This window comes from Rhinolophus ferrumequinum, chromosome 10 (genome assembly GCF_004115265.2).
Source record: "Rhinolophus ferrumequinum isolate MPI-CBG mRhiFer1 chromosome 10, mRhiFer1_v1.p, whole genome shotgun sequence".
Classification (NCBI taxonomy): Eukaryota; Metazoa; Chordata; class Mammalia; order Chiroptera; family Rhinolophidae; genus Rhinolophus; species Rhinolophus ferrumequinum.
The window spans coordinates 6,553,491-6,564,813 of record NC_046293.1 but is presented as its reverse complement, the minus strand read 5'-3'; the positions used below and the strand labels follow the sequence as shown (position 1 = coordinate 6,564,813).

The 11,323-nt window shown below is 55.8% G+C and overlaps 1 long non-coding RNA gene across 1 annotated transcript; it reads right to left on the bottom strand.

The window, feature by feature from the left end:
• Positions 1 to 9: 9 nt before the first annotated feature.
• Positions 10 to 9,804, bottom strand: LOC117028153 (uncharacterized). The gene is made up of 3 exons (XR_004424091.1): positions 9,572 to 9,804; positions 2,068 to 2,789; positions 10 to 1,249 (listed from the first exon to the last, which is right to left on the bottom strand). It is a non-coding gene; the product is annotated as an uncharacterized LOC117028153 (long non-coding RNA).
• Positions 9,805 to 11,323: the final 1,519 nt, after the last annotated feature.

Here is an 11,323-nt window from a genome sequence, read left to right as displayed (position 1 = left end):
AGCTGGGGAGTCTCCTGGATGCTCTCCGTCTTGGGGCCGACGGCCAAAGACGGGCTCCTGTGCTCAGGTCTTGGACACCTGCTGAAAAGCACTGGCGGCCAGAGAAGCCAACATGAGCGGCTTTTCGTGGGTGGCGGTGGGCTGGGGTTTGCCAACCCTTCCTAAGCGCCCTGTGTTCACTTTCGTGGCAGCCTCAGTGCAACCTCAGAACAGACAAATCAGGAATGAGCTAGAATGTTGCAAGAATATACATATAATAAATGTGTATCTAGATAGAGAAATATATATATTCAGAGAGAGAGAGCTCTCATGATGGCCAGTGGAGGACCTGGCTAACTGGCCCTTGGCCAAAGGAGGGGTGTGCCTGTCTGGGTCCTGCGGCTTGGGGGGGGGCGCTTAGCAGTGGACCTTGCCTGGGTCAGCATCATCCTGCCGAGGGGCGTGTGGCCCTGGCCAAGCAGCTCCCACAGTCCTCCAGCCTGAGGCGGGGTGGCAGGCAGGGAGCCAGCCGAGGGCCCCTGGTTTCCATGGCAAAGCCCCACCCCAAAGCTCCTTTAACATCTGTTAATTAAGTGCAATAAATTTTTCTAGAAAACGGCAAAGATGACTCCCAGGTGGATACTGCTGTCTTACGGTGTTGGGGTGCCAGAACACCACTTGGTTTTATTTTTCTAGTGCATGTGATGTGGTAAGAGTGTGTGGGGCTCTGCGTCCCCCCTGGGAGCTGGCATTCCAGTGGGCCTCTCTTTCTCACCTGTGTTGGGGGAAGGAGGCAAGGAGAAAATTCCTTCTTCCCAGCTGGCGAGGGCAGAAGCAGACCATAACCCATTGGCCTTATGTGCGTGTGTGCGTGCGAGTGTGTCACTGCTGGTGGGCCAGGGTGATGTGGCGGGAGGGAAGCCGGGAATGTAACCTTTTCAAAACAAAATTAAATATTTTGAGACGAGAATTGTGGGGCTGTCTTTTCTGTGCTCCCCCACCCCCGCGTTTCCTCTGTATGGATGTTGGCCTAGGGGCCTGAGGTCACCACTGGCACCCCTGCATCACCAGCCGGGTGAGGGCCAAGTCACCTACCCCGTCTGTGCCTCAGGTTCCTCACCTGTCAGATGGAAGGAATTCCTACCCGCTTACCTCACGGTTTATTGAGGAAGGACAAGTATCAGATCAAAAGCAGTTTGAACACACAAAAGTGTTGTACAACTGGTAGAAAGACAGGGAACTGCTCCTCTAGTTACACTTGATGGCAACTCTGAAAAAAAAAAAGCAAAGAAGACTGGAAGAGTTGGGTCTTGGCGGGGTTCTGGGGATTTTCCTTTTCTCCTTTTGCCAGATGTTCCGTCTGTGGCCATGAGACCTTCACAGTTAAAAGACAAGTTGATACACAAGGGTGCAGCCACTTGCAGGGCACCTGCGCTTGTTTCTGATTCACTCAGCACTGGCATCCCCAGGTCCCCTACTCGGGGCTAGCCCCAGCTTCCTGGGGGCTTTCATCCAGGGGGTGGGGCCGAATGCGGGCTGTCTCCCGTCTCCCCGGGGCCCACTGCAAGTCCCCTTCCCTTTCCCCACTCCACCCTGTCTTCACCCTTCGTGCTCTGGTGCCTCCAGTGGGGCCGAGGTGCCTGCTTCCTCAGCGAGGCCCAGAAGGGCTGCCTTCTTACAACCAAGACTGCTCTGTTCTGCCTCCCCAACTGCATGGCATAGGTGCTCAGGCTCCCTGTCACTTGTGGGACCAGGAACCGTTTGAATTTTGTTTTCTAAGGAGGAAGACATGGCATTTGGAGTTTGGAGACAGGCTGGCAAGGTGGACTTTTTTAAATGGCCATTTTGCAGATAAACATTGAGGCAAAGTAACATGCCCCTAATCACAGCAACAAAGCTAAAAATCCACCCCCAGGGTGGGTTTCAAATTTTCAAATAGAAATTCCCAGAATAGTAAGAGCAGGCAGACTGTTCTTGGCCTGGGATCAGGGCAGTGTCTCATCTCCCACCTCCTTACAGCTTACAGACTTCCGGCTCAGCTTCCCTCTCATTCCAGTGTGGTGTCTTGAGCACCTACTACATCCTTACCTGTGGACGGGACACCAGCCTCAGGTACTCAGCACCTTGTGGCGATGGTGTACAAGGTACACGGACACGAGCGCTCCGGGCCTCGCAACTGTCAACCGTTCTGCTGAACGACAGTGTGGGATGCAGCCAGGGTCAGAGCAGCTGTGTGACCTTGGGCGGATTCCTCTGTCTCCCCGAGCTGTTTCTCTACAGTGCCGTACACAGTGAGTGCGTACCTGGCACAAGGCAGCGCCCCCTCTCACCTCCCAGCTCCCTGGAGGACAAATTTCCAAAGCTAAACACATGCCCCCTCCTTAACTGTCCCCATCTAGCAGACAGCCCTCATGCACCTCCCGCGTGCTAGGCTGGCCCAGCTGGCAGCTCCTGACGTCAGCAGCTAATCTGGGAAAGCTGCCTGCCAGAGATAGGGGTGAGCGGCAAAGGAAATCAGAACACGTTTCAAAGTGGATGCCCCCAGCCAGCTCCCGCTGCCTTCTCCACAGCTTCTCGCTTCAGCAGACCCTCCAACCGCGCAGGCTGGACCTGGTGGAGTGGGAGCCGCCTACTGTCAGCAGAGGCTGGGGCTGCCCAGTGCACCGTGCTCAGCTTCCCCCAGCTCCGCGGCTGCTGGGAGGTGCGGCCTGGATTCCAGGCCGACTCCAAGTCTGGATGTGGGCTAATGGGGGGCAGAAAGGCCAAGGAGCCTTGGTGCTGCCTCTAGGCCTGGTCTGGTCCCATGCGAGCTGCAGAGAAAGCAGAGTGGGGAGGGATCTCAGCCGGTCCTCTGAGCCGGGTGCACCATTCCTCACTGCTTTTATATCATCCCCGCCTCACAGCAGCCGAGGATGGCCGTCCCCATTTTACAGAGGACCTGGAGGCTCAGTGAGGTTTTAGATGACTTGCCCAAGATCTCACAGCTGCTACGTATGAGCTGAGATTCCAACCCAGGCCTGGCGGCTTCTAGGCCCAAGCTCCTGCTGCCATCTCAGTGATCTCCTGGCCAAGTGGCTGGTGCTACCTGGGCCTGTCCACGCTGGAAGGGTCCTCACCTTCCACCTTCCTTGGGCCAGCAGAGGTCAGCCAGCCAAAGCAGCCAGACCAAGGCCTGGTCTGACACCTTCCATAGGCTCCCACGCCACCCTGGCCGGCAGTAAGGACACGTCCAACTGGTGGGGCGGGGGGCGAGGCAAAGACTGACATTTGTCCCACATGTTGTGCCAGGACCTTCATGGTGACCACATTTGGCAAATATGGAAACAGGTTCAGAGGGGAAGTGACTTCCCCAAGGCCACACTACTTCTCTATCCTTCCCTCCTTCCAACCTCTCCTTTGGTCTCCACCACCCAGGGACCCGTCTGTCTCTGTCACTCCCTCGTGGCACGTCCTCTCCTCCTGGGGGCCAGGGTCAGAGGCTTTGGCCCACAAGGACCTTAGAAGTTATCACATGTGAATGGGTGGGAAAGAGACCCAGAGAGGGAAAGGAGCTACCCAAGGTCACACAGCAAAATGAGACTTGGGCTAAGGGATCCTGCTTCTCCACACTTATCATCTGTCTAGAATCACACCGAATCTGGGTGGCCCTTCACTCAGAGAGGACACTGGCTGCTCCTACTGGACCACGAGCTATTCACAGAAACCTAGGCTCACCTGGAACCAGAAATCAGGCCTCATCTCCAACTTGCTGTGTGACCTCCTGTAAGCCACATCCCTCTCGGAGCCCCTTATTCTTCATTAGTGCCATGGGGATCAGAATCCCTCGTCTGCCCACTCGTCAGGGTTACTATGAGGTTCACATGCAATGCTGAATAGAAGCCCCTTGTAAATTGCAAGGGATGGGACATGGGACCCAGAACGTGATGAAAGGTGCCTTGCCTCACGCTTCTCCCACATCACACACAAATCACCTTCCCCAGAGACTTACTAATGCCTGCAATTCCACCAGTAGGAGGGCTGGCTGGGGGGTATGAGGTAGGTGGAGGCAGGAGATGGAACTGGGAGTCAGCAGGGCCCCGCCAGGGCTGAGGAACATGGCTGTTCTCATGGGGTCTGAGTCCAGGACTGCTTTGATCCCAGGACTCTGACTGAGAAGCTGCTAGACTGAGCTCAACTCACCCTGAAATCCAACCCTGCAGCCTTGCCGAGGCCCCTAGTGTGACCAGAGCAAGTGGAGGCACCCAAAGCTGGGGAGTCCTGAGCCAGGAGCCAGTGGCCAGCCCACCAATGACTCTCTGGGCCCATCCTTGCTCTGGGCCCGTTTCCCCATCTGCCCAAGAGGACTGGAAGTGTGGATGTCAGTACTGAGGTTCAGACTTGGAAACACCACCACGTTGTCAGGCAGGGTCTCAGTTCCCGCTCCCCGGACTAGAGCGCAGGAGATGGTGAGGCCGAAAAGGAACAACCACCGAGCCACACAGGTAGGGGAGTCATACCACTATATAGTCGCTGGCGGCTGCGTTGGAGACACATGGAGCAGGAGCCACACGATCCGCAATCCGCCGTCCACTTCTCTGCCAACAACCTCACTTGTTAACTGCAATCCCCCGTGCTAACTGCAATTCGTCCTTGCTAGCTCAGACACCGAGTTTTATCAGTGGCCAATGGCTAACTAGTAACAGCTGACGGCCAACTAGTCACAGCTGATGGCCATCTACTACCAGAGCCAGCACCTTTCCATGTGAGGCCGAGCCTGGAAACTGCTCTCTGGGACTCTGTCCCCACGCCTTTGCGCTTGGGCAAACCCATCCTCCCCTTCCTCTCTTCTCTGCCTCACAAATTCCTAGTCATCCCTTCAGGTCCCAGTCAACTGTCACCTCCACCAGCTCCACCAATGCTCTTGGGGACAAGCTGCCCCTGCTGCATGACCCACACCTTCTTCAGGGCCCCAACCAGGCCCAGTCCTTCCTCACACTTGAGGGAGGGTCCAATGAGCTAAAACACGTGGAACGATCAGAATAGTGCCTGACAGAGCACGTAGCCATACCTGCCAGGTCGGAGAGCAGGAATGACTTGTTCTAACCCCACAGCTGTGAGTGGTAGAGCCAGGATTTGGACCCAGGCAGCCCAACTCCAGGGCCCTCCCTCTCAGCCACATGCCATTCCGCCTTACCTCCTGTTACTGGGGACGAAGTGTCCCTGCCCTTAATAACCCGGGCCCTCCCCGCTCCCCGCGGCACCCATCCTGTCCCCACTCGCATGCAAAAGGACTCTGCCCTGCAATTCTGTCTCCTATGCCATTAACCCCTCCCTCCACGACATCATCTGGGCATCCCACAGACGTGCTGTAAAACCTTCCATCCTAAAAAGTAAACACCAAACCTCCTGGGCCCCCATCGCCCTCCAGACACCACCACCTTCTGCTCGCTTTATAGTGAAACTCAAAAGGGAGGTCTACACTCGCAGCTTCCACTTTTCCTCCAGTCAGACTTTCCCCCTCCACCGAAGCCCCCTGCTCAAGGCCACGGATGACCACCTTGGCGTCGGCAAATCAACTTGGGTCGATGTTCAAATTCATCTTTCTCCACCTCTGAGCAGAGTTTGACCCACATGCTCACTCCTGCCTCTTGAAACTCTCTCTCCACCAGGCTCCATATTCTCCCTCCCGGTCTCCCGGAGCTGTTCACGGCACAGGCCCGGGGCTCTGTCCTGATGCCCTGCTCCCCGGGTGGTTCACCCAGCCTCAGCACACGCGTACCTACACGCGTATGTCCAGTGCCATCCTCTCCCCTCAGCTCCCGACTCCTACATCCACCTGCCTATCTGGCACCTACACTTGGACACCTCACAGGCATCTCCACCTTTACCTGCCGAGAGGCTCCTGGTCTCCCCAGACCTGCTCTCCTCCGTCTTCCCTTCAAAGTAAAGGGCTCCACCATTCCTCAGGTGCTCTGACCAAAGTCTTGGGCTTATCCTTGAATCCCTGCTTTATCTCACAACCCCACCCAATCCATCTGCAAATCCTGTCAGTTCTAGAATCCAGCCACTGCTTACCACCCCACAGCCACCCTCCTGGTGTCTCAGCCACCATCATGTCCTGCCTGGATTACCCTGGCATCCTCCTGATTTCCTGTTTTCACCCTGCTGCCTATCCTCACAGCAGTCTTTAAACGAGGGGTGTCCAAACTTTTTTCAATGGTTTTCACCACGGGCCATATGCGGTAAAATACACAAACAGCCGGGCCACTCACTCGAGGTGAAGTACGTATTGCCTCACCTGGTTTATTTAAGTAAACTAAATACATTTTTGGAATTTGCTGCGGGCCAATTAACAATGGGTCGCGGGCCACAGTTGGCCTGCAGGCTGCAGTTTGGACACCCCTGCTTTAAACCATCCATCACATCCCATGGTTCCCACCACACTCCGAAATACATCCCAACTCCTCACCACAGCCTATAAAGCCCTAAGAGACCTGGCCTCTGACCCAGTCTACTTCCCCCTCCCTCGCCATCCCTGCGCCCAGCACCGGCTCTAGCTCCACAGACCACTTTGCCCCTCCAGGGTCACACCCAACTCCTTCCTGTCTCAGCTGTAGCACTTGCTGTTCCATCTGCCTGGAGTGATGTCCCCCAGATCTTCTCAACGTAGTCCTATTCTCAGCGCCTGGCCTACCCAGTGCTTGGCACCTAGTAGCTGCTCACTAAATGTCTGCTGACAACTCTCAGGGACAGAAGACAGGGATAGAAGACAGGACCAGGGCCAGTTGTGACAGGAGTGCCAAGTCACCACCAGGTGGCACTGCAGATACATCCTTGGGCACTGACCTCAGGTCCAGCCTCCAGAATTGTCCTCTCAGCAAAGCCTCCCTCCCGGACTCCCCGCCCACCCCACCCATCCCACCCGCTGTGCCAGGCAGTGCTGTGGGGCATCAGCTGACTCGCCCCCACCCTGCATACCCCCCAGTGGCTACTGGCGGACTTGGTTCGGGGTATCTACAGAAGCCTGGGAGGAAGGGAGTGCTGGCTGCCTCCGTGGCCTGTACTCCTGAGCTTTTGCTGAGGGGGAGTGGACAAGAGGAGGGAGTGAACCCTCTTGTAGGCACAAGAGGGTGGGGGTGGGGGGACCTGGGTTGAAGGGCTCTGGAAGGCCTGAGACTTGGAGTCTGTGCACTGAGCCCAGGTTTGCATCCCACTTCCTCTTGTCCTCAGCATGTCTTTAACAAGCCCTGTCCTGGCACTGAGCCTCTGCTTCCTCATCTGTCAACAGGGGATAAAACTGTGAGCAAGAACTGAAACCCCGCGTGGCCGCTCTGTCAGAATGAGGCTGAGGATTTTTTCTGCGGGGGTGGGGAGAGGGGGGGCATCCCAGTGGTGGGTGGTGTGTGCAAGTGGGCAGTGTATGGGTTTGGGGAAAAGGCAGGTGTACAGGAAACCAACAGCCCCCTGGGGCCTCAGCCTCCTGCTCCATCAAACGGGGAGTCCCCAGGGCCTCCCCTGCCCTGGAGCCTATGACTTGAAGTGTGTGTGTCTGTGAGTGTCCCCGGGTATGTGTGTGTGTACATATGTGTGTGTACCTTGGTTTTTTGAGTGTGTGTGTGTATGCAAATGTGTGTCTGTGTGTCCACACCTGGGAGCCCATGGGTGAGGACAAGCTGCCTCTCACTTTGGCAGAGAAGGATCGGAGATTCCAGGGAAGGAGAGCCCTCAGGAACTGGAACACTTGCTCAGTTAGTGCCTGGGGAGATGCCCTGGGAGGGCACTGGGACTCCCCATTTCTGTTCCATCCCTCCAGCACCTGATAGCTGGACCTTCTCTCTTCATTTCTCCTCCAGAGCACCCAGTGCTTCCTGATTTGCATTCATTTGCTTCCTGACCCCCCTGACCCTCCCTCCCTAAGGGGCACAGCATCATTCTCACTCCTACCAGCCCAGTCACAGAGGCTTGGACTTCCTGAGGATCAGGGGGCCAGGGACTAAGTTGGAGGGGCCCAGTCCCCAGCCTCCCCACTTTCTCCCATGGAGAGTCAGGCTGGTTCTTTCCCTTCTCAGGAGATATAATTATTAAGTACTTATTGTCTGCTGGAAGCTTTATATACCTGTTCATTACATACTCACAACAGCCCTTTAAGATATCTTTATACCCATTTTACAGAGGAGAAAATTGAGGTTCAGAATGATGAAGTGACTTGGCTGAGATCACCCAGTAAGTGGGATTGGAACCCAGCTCTGGTGGACTTTCTGCTGACACAACTGGTATGTGGGAACAGGAAGTAGGGCCCAGGCTCCCTCTTCCTTGGTTCTTAGCCTCCTGGTAATAAGCCATCTGCCCAGCCACCTGGCTCTTGCTCTTTTGGCTCAAATGACTGCCTGGGGAGTAGAGAGGGAGCTGCTGATGTTTGGGGTTCCTGCGTGGATTCCAGCCTGTCCCCACACACCCACGCCTGTCTAGCCTGGAGGTTTTCTCTGCACCTCTATCTCAGACTGACGGAGCCGGCTACCTCCCAACTCCTGAAGGCCCTGCCCAGACAGTGCCTGAAGAGGCCATCCTTCCAGGCCCAGCTTCAAGACCACTTCTTCCTAGAGACCCTCCCAGATGCCCCATCAGAAGCGGCCTCTCCCTCAGTGTTGCCCCAGTGTTGTATCTCTGGACTTCTGGGCCACTTGGGGGCAGAGGCCATGTCTGATTCCCAGGACCTAGAGCAGAGATGTCAGGGTAAAGACTTAGTGAGTGCTTGCTTAGGGATAATAATGATGATGATAAAATCTACCAGGGGTTGACCGCTCACAGAAGTATCCAGCCTTGTGCTATGGTAAGTGCTTTTCAGGCAGTTTCTCAAGCAGTCTTTCCCACAACCCTCCCTCCACGTGAACTGTATCCTATCATTATCCACATTTGACAGGTGAGGAAACTGAGGCACAGAGAGGTGAAGTGACTCACCCAAGCTCACACAGCCAAGAAATGCCTCAGGCAGGTTTTAAACTGAGTCTATCTGGGTCTAGAGTCTGTGTTGCACTGAAGGGAACTGTCAAGAAATGGAGATTCAGAGCCGGCCCGATGGCTCAGGTGGTTGGAGGTCTGTGCTCCTAACGCCAAAGGCTGCCGGTTCGATTCGCACATGGGCCAGTGGGCTCTTACCCACAAGGTTGCCGGTTCAACTCCTCAAATCCCACAAGGGATGGTGGGCTCCACCCCCTGCAACTAAGATTGAACACGGCACCTTGAGCTGAGCTGCCGCTGAGCTTCTGGATGGCTCAGTTGGTTGGAGCGCGTCCTCTCAACCACAAGGTTGCCGGTTCAACTCCCATAAGGGATGGTGGGCTGCGACCCCTGCAACTAACAACGGCAACTGGACCTGGAGCTGAACAGCGCCCTCCACAACTAAGACTGAAAGGACAACAACTTGACTTGGAAAAAGTCCTGGAAGTACACACTGTTGCCCAATAAAGTCCTGTTCCCCTTCCCCAATAAAATTTTACAAAAAAAAAAAAGGAGATTCTAAGGGCTTGCCCTCACTGGGTGCTATGGGCAGTGGGGGTGTCTTAGACCACCAACTCTAGGCTGGGTTGGGCTGGGCAAGGTGGGTCAATCTCACCTCTCACAGGGCTGGAGGCCAGAGCACCCTGGATCCTGGATCCCAGCCACTGCACAAGTCACTCTTTCCCTTTGCGCCTTCCTTTCCCCATTTGAAAGAAGATTCTGGCCGTTGCCCGGCCTCCCAGGACAACTGTGAGGCTAGAAGAGTCAAGGCTGCCATTTTCAAATGGATTTTTCCGGGAGAACCTCATTTTCAGCCACAATGTTATCTAGAAGGCCAACAACTGAAACTGATAAAAGGGGTGTTTCATCAGGATGCTGACAGGTCCTTAGTCTATAAAGTCACTGGAGAGGGTGTGTGACCATTGTGATGGACACACGCCCGGCCCAGGGTGTGGGTGAGGGCCATGGTGCACCCACTTTCTTTCTGCAGCTTATCCGAGCTGCGTGGCATCAAAAAACCTTGAGGCTTACAGGCACAAAGCTGTTTTTTGAAAAATGAATTCAAATAAGCTTTAGTGACAGCTCCAAGGCCTAGCCAGGGGTTTCAGGTGTCTACAGAGCCCATCTGATGACCCCAGCCCTGGCTGTGGGACCCTGGGCAAGTCTGTTGCCCTCTTTGGGCTTCAGGAGGCACAGGAGGCTGGAGTCCACCTCCAGGGGCCCATCTGCAGGTCTGGATTGGTGATGGGAGCCACGTGGCCAATGGCCTGGCTCCCCACGGCCCTCAGAAGCCTGGTCAGTGTGGGTTAGGCAAAAGAGTGTGTGTGGAGAGAACCTTCAGGGACTGGCCTGGGGACTCACCTGGGATGTGGGAGACAGGGCAGGCAGGATGAGGTGGTGGGGAGCGGGGAGGGGGCAGGGAGGTGCCCAAGTCCTGAGAGTTTAAAAATAAATCCTGAGTGCTGTCAGCTACAGCCAGCCAGTACTTCCAGGGCCTAGTGACATCACCCCGGGGCACAGGATGTCCCTGGCAGGGGCTGGGGATGGCAGAGGGGACACAGCGGGGGAGGGGTCCTGATCTGCCCTTTCTGCACCTGGGAGCTGTTTGTGTTTGGGGAGAGCCAGCCAGGGTTGTCCTGGGCCAGAAGGCCTGCAGGGGGGTCCCTCCTCCCCCAACATTTCCCACTTTGCACCAGAGAAAACGGACTCAGGGAGCTTGTGTCTTGCCTGAGGCCCCTATTTGGAGGGGCTTGGCAGCTGTGGAACTCGAAGCCAGCAGTGTTGGTTCTCAAGTGGTTTCTGAAGCCTGGTGGGGGACCATTTGGGGAGAAGGCTCACCTGGATGGAGGGCAGGAGGGAGGCATCAAATGAGTACATGGCTAGCACTGTGGTCAACATTGGTCCAAGCAAACAAGCTCCTCCTGCTGCCGTCCCCCCCGCACCCCCCATCACCTCTGCTCCTCACTCTGACACTAAGGAGGGACTGGCAGGGACCAGTGCTATCCCCAGGAAACTGAGACCCAGGGACCCAAAATCACCAATTCCAGACCTCCCAGCCAGGCCCTGCCTCCTCTGCTGTTGGGGTACGCATTCATCCAGCCTCCCTCCTATCCCTCCTCCTCCTCCAGGGGCTCAGTGCTCCCCATGCACTTAGGACAAAGTCCGGCCTCCTGGCCTAGCCAAGGCTGTCCCTGCACACCCAGCCTCATCTCTCACCACGTACATGACATACGCGAAGCCTCAGCCTCACCAAAATACATCCCTACAGCGACTGCTATTTCAGGCCTCTGAGCAGTTGAACAAGCTGTTCCCACTGGCTGGAATGCCCCTCCTGTATCTTCCCCGGGAACTTCTATGCATCTTTCGT